The 15,387-nt window shown below is 38.8% G+C and overlaps 1 protein-coding gene and 1 pseudogene across 1 annotated transcript in view; one reads left to right on the forward strand and one right to left on the reverse strand.

Moving 5' to 3' along the window:
• Positions 1-3,085: 3,085 nt before the first annotated feature.
• TDRD15 (tudor domain containing 15) overlaps positions 3,086-15,387 on the forward strand; it is a 73,666-nt gene continuing 61,364 nt past the window's right edge. Inside the window, exon 1 of the mRNA XM_036112723.2 lies at positions 3,086-3,308. The gene's annotated coding sequence lies outside the window, so the exon portion shown is untranslated. The remainder of the gene's footprint in view (positions 3,309-15,387) is intronic.
• LOC118548928 (U2 spliceosomal RNA) lies at positions 12,426-12,571 on the reverse strand (annotated as a pseudogene).

Consider the following 15,387-nt stretch of genomic DNA (forward strand, 5'->3'; position numbering starts at 1 on the left):
GACTCAAACCATACTTTGAGAGATATTTCGAGGTTAGACTTTCCTTTAGAAAAGGAAAGGACCTGTGACATGACTTTTTCTGATCCAGAGCCTTTAGCGTTGTCCCAAAGACCCACCAATGCCTTGATAGTCCTTAGGCGCGGAGCCCACACCAAGCTATGAAGGCAGGAGGCGTCACTGATAGTTCCTCAGTGCAGAGATCAGGTTTCTGTGAGAATGCCCTAGTCGCAAAGGTTCAATCACAGTACATCACCAACACAAATGTGGCAAGTCTGCAACTATAGATTGTTGTACTGCTTGTTTCTTACTCTGTCCTGGCTTATAGTTACTCTGTGTAGTGACTGGCCAGGTTTGGAGCTGAGGGACGGTGATCCAAGGGAGATAAGATCCAGGCCATGCTTGTTGAGAGCTGGTAGTTGGGGTCAACGAGGCAAACAAAGACTCAAGAGGGGGAGAATGGCTCTACACGGTAGCTCAGGCAGACTGTTTAGACAGACTGTGCTCTCCCTGACTTGTCTCAGGCTCTGTCCTCTACTCTTTTGTTGTTCCTTTTCTTTTGTTATTCTGTGAGCCAAATCTTATTTTTTCTCTAGGGTTTGCTTTCAATGGACCTTTAGAAATCTCCCCTAATATCTCAGCTCCACTCCTCTTTTGTGACCTCCTGTTACTGAAGAGGAATTGTTACCCATGTGGCATTTAAATATTCTCAATAGTCTCCAGTTGTTTCTGGTCATTCTCCTTCCCTAGTTAGATCCTTGAGCACAGGATGTCTGGTCATTCTCCTTCTCTAGTTAGATCCTTGAGCACAGGATGTCTCCACGGGCCTGAGCAAGTACAGAAATCAAGAATGACTGGATTGAGTGAGTTAGAAATCCAACTATTGGTTATTAGAGAGGTAACAAGGCTGAATCCAAATAGTTTTATGAAAATTGGTGTGGAGAGGGCATGCGGTCTTCTCAGCATTTTGCAAACTTTTTGAAAGTGACCCATACTAAGAAATTCTTTTCTCATCACAATACAGTAAACACAAATATATGTAATAGAGACTAAAGTGACCTGAAGCAAAACTTACCCTTACTACATCATGTGGTACACTCTGATATTTTCTTTTCTGTTCCATTTCATTAAAAAAAAATGCTGGTCACCACCCACTGAACTGATTTCATGATCCACCAATGGGTGGCTACTTTTTGTTTGCAAAACACTGGCTTACCTCGTGGGATTGTAGTAAACTTGACAAGGAGCACTACCCTGCTTTGCATTCTTCTCTAAAAACCATAAAAATATTCTCTCTTCATACATAGTTTATATGACATCCAAAGCAAATACTTATAACAGTTCTGGAGTAGGTTTAACTGTATTTCACAGCTAACAAATGGTGAAGTTAAAAGCCATATCCAGACTTAAGATTCCAAATCAGGGGCTGTTTCCACTTTATCACGCTGCGTCTATTATCTGATTTGTGTCTGTCTAGCCTTTCCAACTTAGTTGTTAGTGCCCAATGGACCAGGAATGCACCTAACATCAGGCTGGATGCTCAGGAGGTGCTCCATGAATACCTGATAAAAAGAAGAGTATAATAAGGTTGGTCAAAAGCCATATCTTTTGGGCGCCTGGGTGGCTCAGTTGGTTAAGCGACTGCCTTCAGCTCAGGTCATGATCCTGGAGTCCCAGGATCGAGTCCCGCATCGGGCTCCCTGCTCGGCAGGGAGTCTGCTTCTCCCTCTGACCCTCCCCCCTCTCATGCTTTCTCTCTCTCAAATAAAAAAAAAAAAAAAAAAAAAATCTTAAAAAAAAAAAAAAAAGCCATATCTTTTATAAGGTATGATTATACTTCATGTATAATCTCATGTCTATGATAGTCTATGAGCCATCGGTCGATGGGGTGGCACTGGAAATGTTTCCCAAGCTTGTAGGGCTTCTTCAGTGAACAGATAAAAGGTACTGACAGAGGGACACTGTTTGGTTCTTCCCTGTACTTGAGCTTTTCCCAGAGCTCCAAAAGAAAGTTCCAGAAAGACATTAAAAGCACCAGACAGGAAGATCTTTGCTTCTGCTAGTTTTCCCAAACAGCTGTTTTTTCAAGGCTGTAATTTGTAGACCTGGCTTCTGCCAAACCCTGAATCTATGATCAGTGGTAAACTATTGAGAATATGCCCCAATTTCTGCTACCTTGGGCCTCTCCAGCTATATCCAGTGTCCTTGGGGAAACACATACATCTGTCCTAAGATATATACACATGCGTATGAGGAGGTAGGATAAGAGAGTTAAGACTGAGCAGGTACTGAATCATCATCTGTTGAATGCATGCATGAATGATTATATGGATGAAAAAACTCAAAGTGTAAGTATATGCTATCCATATGTAGATATTCAGGGTTTTTTGTACGCACCTATATGAGGCTCTTTTCCTCAATGCCCTAGGAGGGGACAATGTGACAATAACACAGTCCTCTGGGTACTTGGAAAGGAAAAGACAGGTGGGGAGATGAATTGAGGGGAGAAAAGGGAAGGACTGGAAAGAGGAATGAAGGGGAAGTATGTGGTTGGAATAACAGGAAAAAGGCCCAGCAACACTGAATGTTGACTTTAATCTTTGTTAGTTCTAGATTTACCTTTATCTTACCTGTTACTCTGTATACTTTGTTGGATTCAAAGTACATGTTTCATATGACGGAAAGTTCCTGTTTATTTATTCTTCCAGACCCCGTTTAAAAAGGCTGTTTAAGCATCTCAGTAAGTCTCTTGTGGCTGAAATACTTCTGAGCTGAGCCGAGGGATGGGAGGAAATGGTGTCATTGTAGCTTCCTAAGTCCAGTTCCTGTGGAAGAACTGATAGAGGAAGCCTTCTCTGACATTGAATCAAACAGAACCCTCTCAGCAGGAGGAAGATAGGTGATGTTGCAATGAAAGGACTCACCTTTCAACCTCGTGTTTGATATGGTTTTGGGAAAAGAATGGCATTCTGTCCAAAAGTCAGGTCAAAAGCCTCTCCACAAGTTGATTTCCCAATCGAGGACCGGTAATATCAAATAAAACAAAGGCTCTTGGCCCAAATGAGGGCATTAGTAAATATGTCTTTCCTCTCCTGGGAATGGTGTTCCCTCACAGCATCATTCTGAATGATCACTTTCCATAAAGGCAAGAGTTTAGTCTTTCAAATGAACTATATGGCGATGGAAGAGGCCATTGGTTCCAAGGGCAGAAGACTGGTGCTACCCTTGGGCATGGGAGAAACATTAGGATCAAGAGCACAGCTACCGGCGCCAGACTGCCTGGATCTGAAGTTAATTCTGCTACCAGCTATGTAAGTCACATAACCGTTCTGTGCTTCACATGTGAAAGAGGGATAAAATAGTTTTATCTCATAGGAATAAATAAGTTAATACAGGTGATGCAGTTAAAACAGTGCGTGAATATAGCAGGCATTTAATAAGTCCTAGCTATTAGAGGATATAAGAAGAGATATTCATTTTCTATATTCAGAGTTTATTTTGGAATTTTTTTTCATTTTAATAAGGACCAGTGGCTTCAAGAATCTTGGAATGATAGAACTGAAAGGAATGTTTATTTTACAGATCTGCAAAAAAGCCCAGAGTTGAGCTCTCCAAGGCCCCATAGCCACCAAATGGCACATTCAGCTCTAGAAACCAGACTTCCAGACTTTAGACCATTCCCCACTGTACCATACTCCTTCCCTGGAGGCGGATGTCCGGGACCAAGAAAGTTCTATCGGAGCAATAATAATCAGAACTGCAGTACCTCCCTCCAAGGACTCCCTTGTCACTCCAAAGACAGTCTTATGCTGATTCATTCATTCATTTATCCATGCACTTACTCACTCATCACTGTGTTAGCCTACCCATAGAAGGTACAGAAAAGTAAAACACAGATGTTGTCCTTAACGGACTTCAACTAAAATTGGGGCAATAAGGTAGGCAGAGATTAAAATGATATGATAATACAGTTATTTATATAATGTGAAAAGTATTAGAGAGGTTAGGCATGTTTTGCCATGTAACCAATCACATGTTCAATAAAAGAGTTTATGATAGGCTGAGTAAATTTATGAATGACTAAAATAAATGAAGCCAAGTAGGTCTACTGTGAGTTGGGCTGTGTTTAATGTTTGCTGTAGCTGTAGGTGCCAGAGGCTTCAAATTTCTGTAGTGTCTTTGTTTTTGTGTCCCCGGTTGTCCTGGGATTCCTCTTCCTTAGAGTCTGTGTTTGTGGTGGTGAGGTTTTGGAAAGGAGTAGCATTCTGTAATTGTATGGTTAAATCTCAGTGTTTTAGTGTGCCTGGGTCCCTGGGATGTGACCCTCACAAGTGTTTCTTAGACTCCCCCCACCCCTTAAGTAAGACAGGAAAGGTAGAGGGAACTAGAATCAAGGCAGTGTACTTCTCCCAGGTAGAATAAGACTCTGGTAAAATCTTTCCCCTGGACAGTAGGACTTTGTTATGGAAGAAATTCTGGCTTTACTAAAAAAAAAAAAGAAAATTTCTTCATCACATGTCAGAGCTATGAGATTACCTTTCTTGGCTCTTCACCTGGTGGGGTTCTGAGAAGTAAAGCCCATGAAAGCGAGAGAGACCCCCTAAGAGCACAGACTCCAGGAGTCTCTTTCTCTCATAGTAGTCCACACTCAGCTCCAGCAATTTGTTGAAATTACCACAAAGTGTTCCTATCAATGCATGGCTTCAGTGCTCCAAGTAAGCAGATCTCAGTGACTCTCTGGATTCCATTATTTTATTATTATTTTTTTAAGTAGGCCCCATGCCCAGCATGGAGCCCAATCCAGGGCTTGAACCCATGACCCTGAGATCAAGACCTGGGCTGAGATCAAGAGTGGGATACTTAACTGACTGAGCCACGGAGGTGTCCCTGGATTCCATTCTTTGTCCAGATTTTGGGGTGGCTAGCCCCCCAACCTCAGCTCACTTATGAGTCCAAGAAAAGTCATTAATTTTTAGTTTGTTCAGTTTTTCATATAAGATTGGGACTGATGACTTCCAAGCTGTCTATAAGTAGGGCTGAAACCTGAAGTTTCAACTTCATTTTTTTTGCATTTGCATATGCAGTTATATCAGCGCCATTTATTGAAAAGATGATTCTTTCCCATTGAATCTCTTTGCATCCTTGTCAAAAGTCATTTGACCATAAATGTGAGAGTTTATTTCTGGACTTTCAATTCTACTCTCTATCTATATGTCTACTCTTATGCCAGTACAACACTGGTTTTTTTTTTTTTTTTTTTTTTTTTATTTGAGAGAGAGAGAATGAGAAACAGAGAGCATGAGAGGGAGGAGGGTCAGAGGGAGAAGCAGACTCCCTGCCGAGCAGGGAGCCCGATGCGGGACTCGATCCTGGGACTCCAGGATCATGACCTGAGCCGAAGGCAGTCGCTTAACCAACTGAGCCACCCAGGCGCCCAACACTGTTTTGTTTACAGTAGCTTTGTAGTAAGTTTTGAAATGGACTGTCTTTCAATTCTTAAATATCAGATGTCTTTCCATTTACTTAAGTCTTCTTTAATTTCTTTCAATGATGGTTTCTTATTTTAAGTTTACAAATATTATACTTCTTTTGTTAAATTTATTCCTAAATATTTATACTCTAAGTGGGACTGTTTTCTAAATTTCATTTTTGGATTGTGCATTGCTCCTGTATAGAAATAAAATAATTATTTTTTATTTCAGTTGTTTTATCTGAGTATAGTTGATACACGATGTTACATTAGTTTCAGGTGTGCAACATAGTGATTCAACGTCTCTAAACATTATGCTATGCTCACCACAAGTGTAGCTACTGTCTATCACCATACAATGCTATTGTAATATCACTGACTATATTTCCTGTGCTGTGCCTTTTATTTCCATGACTTATTAATTCCATAACTGGAAGTCAGTATTTCCCAGTCCCCTCACCCATTTTGCCCATCCTCCCACCCCTCCTTCTCTCTGGGGACCATCAGTTCTCTGTATTTATAGGTCTGATTCTGCCTTTTTGTCTATTCATTTGTTTTGTTTTTTAGATTCCACATATGAGTGAAATAATATGGTATTTGTCTTTGTCTGAATTATTTCACTTAGCATAATATCCTCTAGGTCAATCTATGTTGTCTCAAATGGCAAGATATCATCCTTTTTTTATGGATGTGTAATAGTCCATTGTATATGTGTATATATGTATATGTGTGTGTGCACCACATCTTCTTTATCTGTTTATCTATTGATGGACACTTAGGTTGCTTCCATATCTTGGCTATTATAAATAATGCTACAATAAAATAGGGGTGCATATATCTTTTCAAATTAGTGTTTTCATTTTCTTTGGGTAAGTATTCTGTAATTGGATCATATGGTATTTTTTAAAAAAATTTTTGAGGAACATCCACACTGTTTTCCACAGTGGCTGTACCAATTTACATTCCTATCAACAGTGCACAAGAGTTCCTTTTTCTCCACATCCTCACAAACACTTACTTCTTGTCTTTTGATTTTAGCCATTGTGACAGGTGTAAGGTGATATCTCTAAACTAATTGATTTTTGTATGTTGACCTTGTGTCCTGTAAGCTTGCTAACCTTGTTTATTAGCTCTTATGATTTTGGAGTGTTTATTTTAGGATGGTCAGTTAATGTTTCTCTATGGTCCATTTAAATTGGGGTTTAAAATACCCACAAGATTTACCAATTAGAGCCATTGTTATACTAAGCAAATACAATCTTAATAAGATGGTGATGATAAGATAAACAGTAGCTAGACCAAATCCTGGGGTTCAGATGACTTGTTTTTATTATGGGCCTGACATGAGCATGTTTATAGGCCAAAGAGAAGGAACAAGTGAGAAGAAAGAGATTGATATTTGAACAAAAAGAAGATGATTGATAAAGTGCCAAAGGAGTCAGAAGGGGGTGAGTTAAGTTTAGGCACTGACTTTGTGATACCTTAAGGTTTACCTTATGTTCTTAGACTTTGGGAAAGGAGCCAAGGGTATAGATATGAATGAGAATGTGAGCTAGAAAATACATTAAAACTGCTGACTAAAAGCAAGAAGCAAATGGAGAGTAAGCTTGATGATTTCAATTTCTCCATGACATAGGAGCCTAGGTGATCTTGCTGAGGGTTTTGAGGAGATTGGCAGATGTTTGGAATAACTGTTCAGGAGGTTGGAGAGCAGTCTGACCAAAAGCAAGTAAAAGGGTCAACAGGTGTTGCTAAGAGACATGTGCGCACAAGAATAAGGAGATATATAAGCAGTAATGTTGCATCGATCTTGGGATGGAGATTAACTGTACCGTTGACGTAGCAGGGAAAGTATATTAACAAAATGTGTCAAAGATACTGGCAAAGAATAATTGAGACAACCAATCATGTTATTATAGATTAGGTCGGCAAGGAAGCTTTAGAAGTTCCTCATAGACTGGGAAAAAATTGTGGGGTTAAAGAACTGGAGGTCTATGCAGTCAAAAAGTAGGTTTAATGGGAATGAAGGCACAAGAGAAGTAGAAGGATGAGATGTTCAGGCCCATAGTGGAATAATGGAATTCAGAATTTCTGATCTGGTGCAGCTCCAGATGATAGTAAGATTCCAAGCATGGCTTAGCCATGTAGAGTAGAGGTGACGGCTACTGGAATAATGGAGGTCCAAGTCTGTGTTTCTGGATGGCTCATTTACATGAACCTTGATATCATCCAGAATTACGATAGTAACTGGGGTAGAGAGAAAGATGCAGGTCCTATCATTGTCAATTAATGAAGAGGAGTACCTGAGAAGTTGGTAGATGGCAGTAAGAAAGGGAGGCAGAGGTTGGTCTGCCTGAATGACCCAACCTCATAGAATCAAGGACTTTCACGAAACATCTCTGAGGGGTACAACATTCCCATTAATAAGAGTGGCACACTCTGGAATGGTTCTTAAAGTGGGGGGAACATCATAAGAGAATCTTTGGGGGTGAAGTAGGGAGATAGCCCATATCTACACTAGAAAAACAGCCTGGTAACTCCAATATATCCCATTAAAAAGTGTTAATTTCCACTGTCCCTCCCTTCCCAGCGAGAACTGCAATTTTACGGATGGCTACAGAAATGCAGGAGAATTCCTGAGGAACATATGTCTTCTATCCCATCCATACTCGTGTTTGCTACTGAAGACTATATAAAAACATGAATCTAGATTTCTGACAGATCTTTCCAAGGAAAAATGCACATAATTTTCATAATTACATTCCACTTGATACAAAAGAGCCTACATTCATATATTCACTTTTTATAACTGAGGTGTTATTTACAGTGAAATGAGCAGATCTTAAGTGCAGTTTGGTGAGTTTTGACAAATGTGTAAGCCCTCAAGCTATAGAATATTTCCATTACTCCAGAAAGTTCCCTGGTGACCCTTCTAACTCAATTCCTGCCCTTCTTGAGGCAACTACAGTCCTGATTTCTAGCATCAAAGATTAGTTTTGCCTGTTTTAGAACTTCATATTAATGGAAACACAGCAGGTACCTTTTGTGTCTGGCTTTTTTTGCTTAGCCTAGCAAGGTTTAAAGTTAGAATTTGGGCATTAAAGTAAGTCATTCTAATGGAAAATTCTCATTATTACTAGGTGACTGAATTCAGATCAGAATAAAGGCAGGTGTGTGCAAGATCTCTGGTATGTGTCCACCTCCTGAATAGTTTGCCAAGGAAGCCTAAGATAAATTTTAGTTAAGCATTATAGGAACTATCCTGTGGCCAAAGCCCACTACGCTTTGTGGCCCCATCCCTGAACTTCTTCTTGTCTCTGAAATGGATCAGAGGAAATAGTTCCTTCCCATACCTTCTGAGAGAGATAATAAGCCTGCTATATGCTTGGTAGGATGATACTGTTCCTGCCTCAGGGCATAAAAAGAAAACCCTAGAATATATTTTCCAACTTAAAAATGAAATCCCAGCTTAAACCTGATATCCTGGAATAAATTTCTTAACATCTGTTTTAATAGAAACCAAAGTCTAAGCAAGTATCTTTCTCTTTCTTAAAATTCTCCTTCCACAGGTGGTGATGCTATGGATGAAATGTTTGTGTCGCCTCCGAATTCATTTGTTGAAGTCTTAACCCCCAAAGGGATGATATTTAAAGGTGGGGACTTGGGGCGCCTGGTTGGCTCACTGGGTTAAGCGGCTGCCTTCGGCTCAGGTCCTGATCCCAGGGTCCTGGGATCGAGCCCCACATTGGACTCCTTGTTCAGCCGGGAGCCTACTTCTCCCTCTCCCTCTGCCTGCCTGCTGCTCCCCCTGCTTGTGCTCTCTCTCTCTCACTATCTCTCTCTGTCAAATAAATAAATAAAATCTTAAAAAAAAATAAAGGTGGGGTCTTTTGGAGGTAATTAGGGTTGGATGAGATATTGAGGGTGGGGTCCTCATGATGAGACTAGTGCTCTTATAAAAAGAGACACCAGTGAGTAGTCTCTTTCCCCCCTCTCCCCCTCCATCTCTCCCTCCCTCTCTCTCTCAGTCTACACCCCCTAACACCCCCGCCATCTTCCGTCCTCCCTTCTTCCTAAGAGAAGAAGTCTTAGAATGAATTATCTTCCTGGCACCTGGATCTTGGACTTCAGCCTCCAGAACTGTGAGAAATACATTTCTGTTCTTTAAGCTGCCCAGTGTTTGGTATTGTGTTATGGCAGCCCAAGTTGATTAAGGTAGGAAGTAATACTTGTTAAGTACAAACTATGTATAAGACCCTCTATCACATTTAATCTTTGAAACAAAACTAGGAGGTAGGTATTAGAGCTCCATTTTGCCAGGAAGGAAAATAAAGCTCAGCATCACACAGCTGGTAAACGATGACAGATATCAAATTGCCCTGCACTCCAAGGAATTTGCACCAGTTTATTTTCTCACTAACAATCCTCATACACTTACTAACTTTTTAAGTAACTCCCAACCCTTTTAAAGATTCCTATGTTACTATAAGGTCTTGATCTCATTGCTTCCTTTTTTGAGCTAATGGTTGAAAATGGGGCAGCTTCTGAAACCGTTGAAATATTGGCTTTGATGCTTCCGTATCAGCATATATTCATCTATTTGAGGATTCTTAGGGGAACAGAAGGGTACTCGGTACAGACAGGCAATGGTGCCTTGGCAAGGGAAGGCATCATGGGCAACATTTAGGGAGAGAGCTAGATGAAGGGATATTCTAGTTTTGCCTTGTTTTATTGCTCACATTTTCCTTAGGGGGTTCTAGATCAGAGGTGAGATTAGGGGAGCTGAAATTGCTTTGAAATGGTATGGGATGCTTTGGAGTGGTATGTCCCTAATACACTGTAAATTTTGATTAAAATCTGCCTACTGGGTGAGGAACTTAGGAGCAGAGCCCCACAAAATAGGAGCCTCAAAACACAAAACAAATAAAAATACAACCAAAGGAATACATACTGATGAAGCTAGGACCCCCTGGATCATTTTTTCCCTATTGCTTTCTCAGGAAAGTAGTGGCATCAGCCTAAGGCAGTAGGATAATGTCATGACTCTGAAGGCTGTCTTGGATGGGTACCCTCTATTAAAATAGGTGACATATCAAGGTTACACAGCTGGGAAGAGGCTGAGCCAGTGTTTGAACCTGGTCTTTTCCTCTCTCTCTCTCTTTCAGATTTATTAAGTTATACTTCACATAAAATTTTAAGATATTTAACGTGTACATTGTGATGATTTGATATATGTGTATACATTGTAAAAGTATTTCTCCCATCTAGTTAATTAACACATCATCACCTCACATGTTTTTACATGTAGTATACATATATATATATATATAATGTTATGTATATATTTTATAATCACATATATATATTTGGTGAGAACACTTAAGTTCTACTCTCTTAGCAAATTTTAATTATAAAATACAGTGTTACCAACTATAGTCACTGTGTTGTACATTAGATCTGTACTCATTTATTTATTTATTTATTTACTTACTTACAGATTTTATTTTTAAGTAATCCTCTATACCCAACATGGGGCTCAAACTCATGACCCCGAGATCAAGAATTGCATGCTCTACCAACTGAGCCAGCCAGGCACCCCAGATCCTTACTCATTTTAAAGCTAAAAGTTTGTACCCTTTTACCACCTCTTCCTATTCTCTCCTCCCTCTGCACCCCCCCCCCCACCCAGGCCTGGCAACCACTTTTCTACTTTCTGTTCCTATGAGGTTGGCTTTCTCTTTAGATTCCACACACAAGTGATGCCATGTGGTATTTGTCTTTCTCTGTCTAACTTAATTCACTTAGCATTATGCCATTCATGTTGCTGCAAATGGCAGGATTTCCTTCTTTCTCATGGCTGAATAATACTCCCTTGTGTATATATATATCTCCCACATCTTCTTTATCCATTCATCTGTTGATGGACACTTAGGTTGTTTCCATATCTTTGCAATTGTGAATAATTCTGTAATGAGCATGAAAATGTAGGTATCTCTTAGATATCCTATTTTCATTTCCTTTGGATATATACCCAGAAGTAGGATTGCTGGATCATATGGTAGTTCTATTTTTAATTTTTTGAGGGACCTCCATGCTGTTATCCATAGTAGCTGCACCAATTTACATTCTCACCAGCAGTGCTAAAGGGTCCCCTTTTTCCCACATCCTTGCCAACACTTGTTATCTCTTTTCTTTTTGAGAAGAGCCATTCTAACAGGTGTGAGGTGATTTATTGTGGTTTTAATTTGCATTTCCCAAGTGATTAGTGATGTTGTGCACCTTTTCATGTATCTGTTGGCCATTTGTATGTCTTCTTTGGAAAAATACCTATTTGGTTCCTCTGCCTATTTTTAAATCAAATTGTTTTTTGCTATTGAGTTGTGTGAATTCTTTATATATTTTGGATATTAACACTTCATCATATATATCATTTGCAAATTAACTTTTTGTTTTTTGATTGTTTCTTTTGCTGTACCAAAGCTAATTTTTAGTTTGATGTAGTGCCACTAGCTTTATTTTCACTTTTGTTAATTCCAAAAGATCTTTGCTTACCACTGAATGTTTTCTTCTAGGAGTTTTATGGTTTCAGATCTTAAATTTAAGTCCTTAATTCATTTTGAGTTGAATTTTGTATATGGTGTAGGATAGGGATCCAGTTTCATTCTTTTGCATGAGGTTGTCCAATTTTTGCAATACCATTTGTTGAAGAGACTATCCCTTCCTTATTGTATATTGTTGGCTCCTTTGTTTTTAATTAATTGACCTCACTCTATGCATGAGTGTATTTTTGGCTTCTTTGTTCTATTGATCTATGTGCCTCTTTTCATGCTAATATTATATTATTTTGATTACTATAGCTTTATAATATAGTTTGAAATCAGGAAATACGAAGCCAAACCTGGTTCTTTGATTAAAAAATCTATATTCTTTCTACTATGTAATTCTCTGACTTTTTTGTAAGGAGTTTCTTACTGCCCTGTTATATTGGCCCCATCAGGTATGCAGGTCACTTTCTTAATTTCCCATAGCACAGCTGAGAAATATTTTTTAAACTGATAAGAACAGATACTACACTTGATCTTAGCCAAAAGGCCAGGAAGCGATTGAGAAATATTTTTTAATTTATTTATTTTTAAAAAAGATTTATTTATTTTGAGAGAGAGAGAGCAAGCAGCGGGGAGGGACGGAGGGAGAGAGAATCTCAAGCAGACTCCCTGCCGAGTGTGGAGCTCACCCAGGGCTGGACCCCATGACCCAGAGATCATGATCTGAGCTGAAACTAAGAGTCAGATGCTTAACTGACTGAGCCACCCAGGTGCCCCTCAGAAATATTTTTTAAAACAGTGATTGATTTATTCAGGTTTTCTATTCCACCTTAGGTCAAATTTAATCATTTGTATTACAGGGAGTGTATTCATTTCATCTAGGTTTTCCAGTGAATTAGTGTAAAGTTGTTATATTCTCATAGCTTCCTTTTATCTTTTACATATGAGCATCTACGACTTTCACTCATTCCTAATGTGCTTTTTGTGGCTTCTCTTTTTTCCTTGATTAATCTTGGGAAGATTTTTATTATATTCAATTGGCAACAAAAAGAAAAACGGGGGGGGAGTTTGGGGAGCTGATAAATGCCATCTATTAGGTAACTATTTTTAATGCGCTCTATGCCATGCACTAATCCTAGCTAAATGCTGCTGATAGTTGGGGTGACCATATGCCCCAATTTATGTCTATTTTCAGGTATAATAATTAACAGCACTCCCCTTTACTCTCAAAAGTACATGATCAACCTACTGATGGGTCAGAAAAAATTAAAGTTGAAATGTACAAGTGGTAGCCTTAGCAAGATAAATTTTGGTGGAGTGTTGAAGATGGTTGGAAGGGTTTACAAAAATGGAGGAAAAAACTGGAGACAGTGAGAGTTAGATGATTATTTTGAAGAGTTTTGCTATAAGAAAGAGAAGAAATGAGGTAGGAGGTAGAAGAGATGGAGTTGTTTGCTATTTTACCCATTTCTGCTTTTATTATTTTTATTTTTTCTTTCCACTTTCTATGGGCTTATCTGAGTTATTTCCTAGCTTCTTAGGTTAATGTGTAATGCATTTAAAACCATATATATATCTGTCCACGAACAAAACATATAGGTTCTGATATGGGTGCTTTCATTTTTATTATTTTCTAAACGATTTGAAATTTCAATTTTGACGTTTTCTTTACCAATGAATTATTTAGAAGTGACTTAAAATATCTAGATGCCTGGATTCAACTTTTTAAAAAAATTTCTAGTTTTAATATACTATATTCAGTGAAGTGGTCTATGTATTTCTATATATCTTTTTAAAAAATTTATTGTAGGGGCGCCTGAGTGGCTCAGTCGGTTAAGCGGCTGCCTTCAGCTCAGGTCATGATCCCAGGGTCCTGGGATCGAGCCCTGCATCGGGCTCCCTGCTCGGTGGAGAGCCTGCTTCTCCCTCTCCCTCTGTCTGCCGCTCTGCCTACTTGTGCTCTCTATCTCTGTTAAATAAATAAATAAAAATCTTTAAAAAAAAAAAAATTTATTGTAATTTTCTTAGTGGCCTTCTATAGGACCGATTTTTGTAAATTTTAACTGAATAAATGAACAAATTATGTATTCTCTGTTGAATATGAGTTCTATGCATATCTATTAGAATAAACTTGTTAATTATATTAAGTACTCTGTTGTAACTCATAGTACATCATAGTGGGAGACTTTAACAGACCTCTCAGATGTGGATTTGCTGATTTCCTTTTGTGATTTTACCAATTTTTCATGTACTCCAAAATGATGTTAGGAACATTTAAGTTCATGATTATTATATCTTCACGGTGAATTATTTAACAATGTGAGGTGTCCTTTTTTATTATGTTCAGTTAGCCAGCATGTAGTACATCATTAGTTTTTGACATAGGGTTCAACGATTCATTAGTTGCATATAACGCCCAGTGCTCATCAGAACCCGTGCCCTCCTTAATACCCATCACCCAGTTACCCCATCCCCTCAACCCCCTCCCTCTGTAACCCTCAGTTTGGTTCCCGGAGTCCAGAGTCTCTCATGGTTTGTCTCCCTCTCTGATTTCTTCCCATTCAGTTTTCCCTCCCTTCCCCTGTGGTCCTCACGTTATTCCTTATAATCCACATATGAGTGAAACCGTATGATAATTGTCTTTCTCTGCTTGACTTATTTCACTTAGCATAATCCCCTCCAGTTCCATCCATGTCAATGAAAATGGTGGGTATTCATCCTTTCTGATGGCTGAGTAATATTCCATTGTATATATGAACCACATCTTCTTTATCCATTCTTCTGTTGAAGGACACCTTGGCTCCTTCCACAGTTTGGCTATTGTGGACATTGCTGCCATGAACATTGGGGTGCATATGGCCCTTCTTTTCACTATATCTGTGTCTTGGGGGTAAATACTTAGTAGTACAATTGCTGGGTTGTAGGGTAGCTCTATTTGTGAAATGTCCTTTTTTAAACTTGTAATCTTCCTGACTTTCAATTCTGTTTTGTGTGATATTGATGGTGCTGTTAGTAGCTTTCTGTTAGTAGTTGCTGGGAGTATGTTTTCAAACTTGGAGTAATCATAGTTTCAACTTTCTCTAGTAAGCTGCACATGGCTGGATTCTTAAAATCCAACCTATTTTACCTTTTATAAAACAAACTTACCCAATTAATTTTTATCATTATTTGGATGTATTTAGACCTATTCTCGCCATGTCATTTTGTGTTTCCATTTGCCATCCTTTCTCTCATTTCCCTTTAGCCTTTCTATGGATTACTGGGATTTCCTTTGTTCTTTCTTTCATTTACTACTTTGAAAACCACACACATTTTATTTTTATGCTTCTAGAGGTTATGCTTAAATTTTTATCATAAGTTGTTAAATTTATATTT

Source organism: Halichoerus grypus, chromosome 10, assembly GCF_964656455.1.
Source record: "Halichoerus grypus chromosome 10, mHalGry1.hap1.1, whole genome shotgun sequence".
Taxonomy (NCBI): Eukaryota; Metazoa; Chordata; class Mammalia; order Carnivora; family Phocidae; genus Halichoerus; species Halichoerus grypus.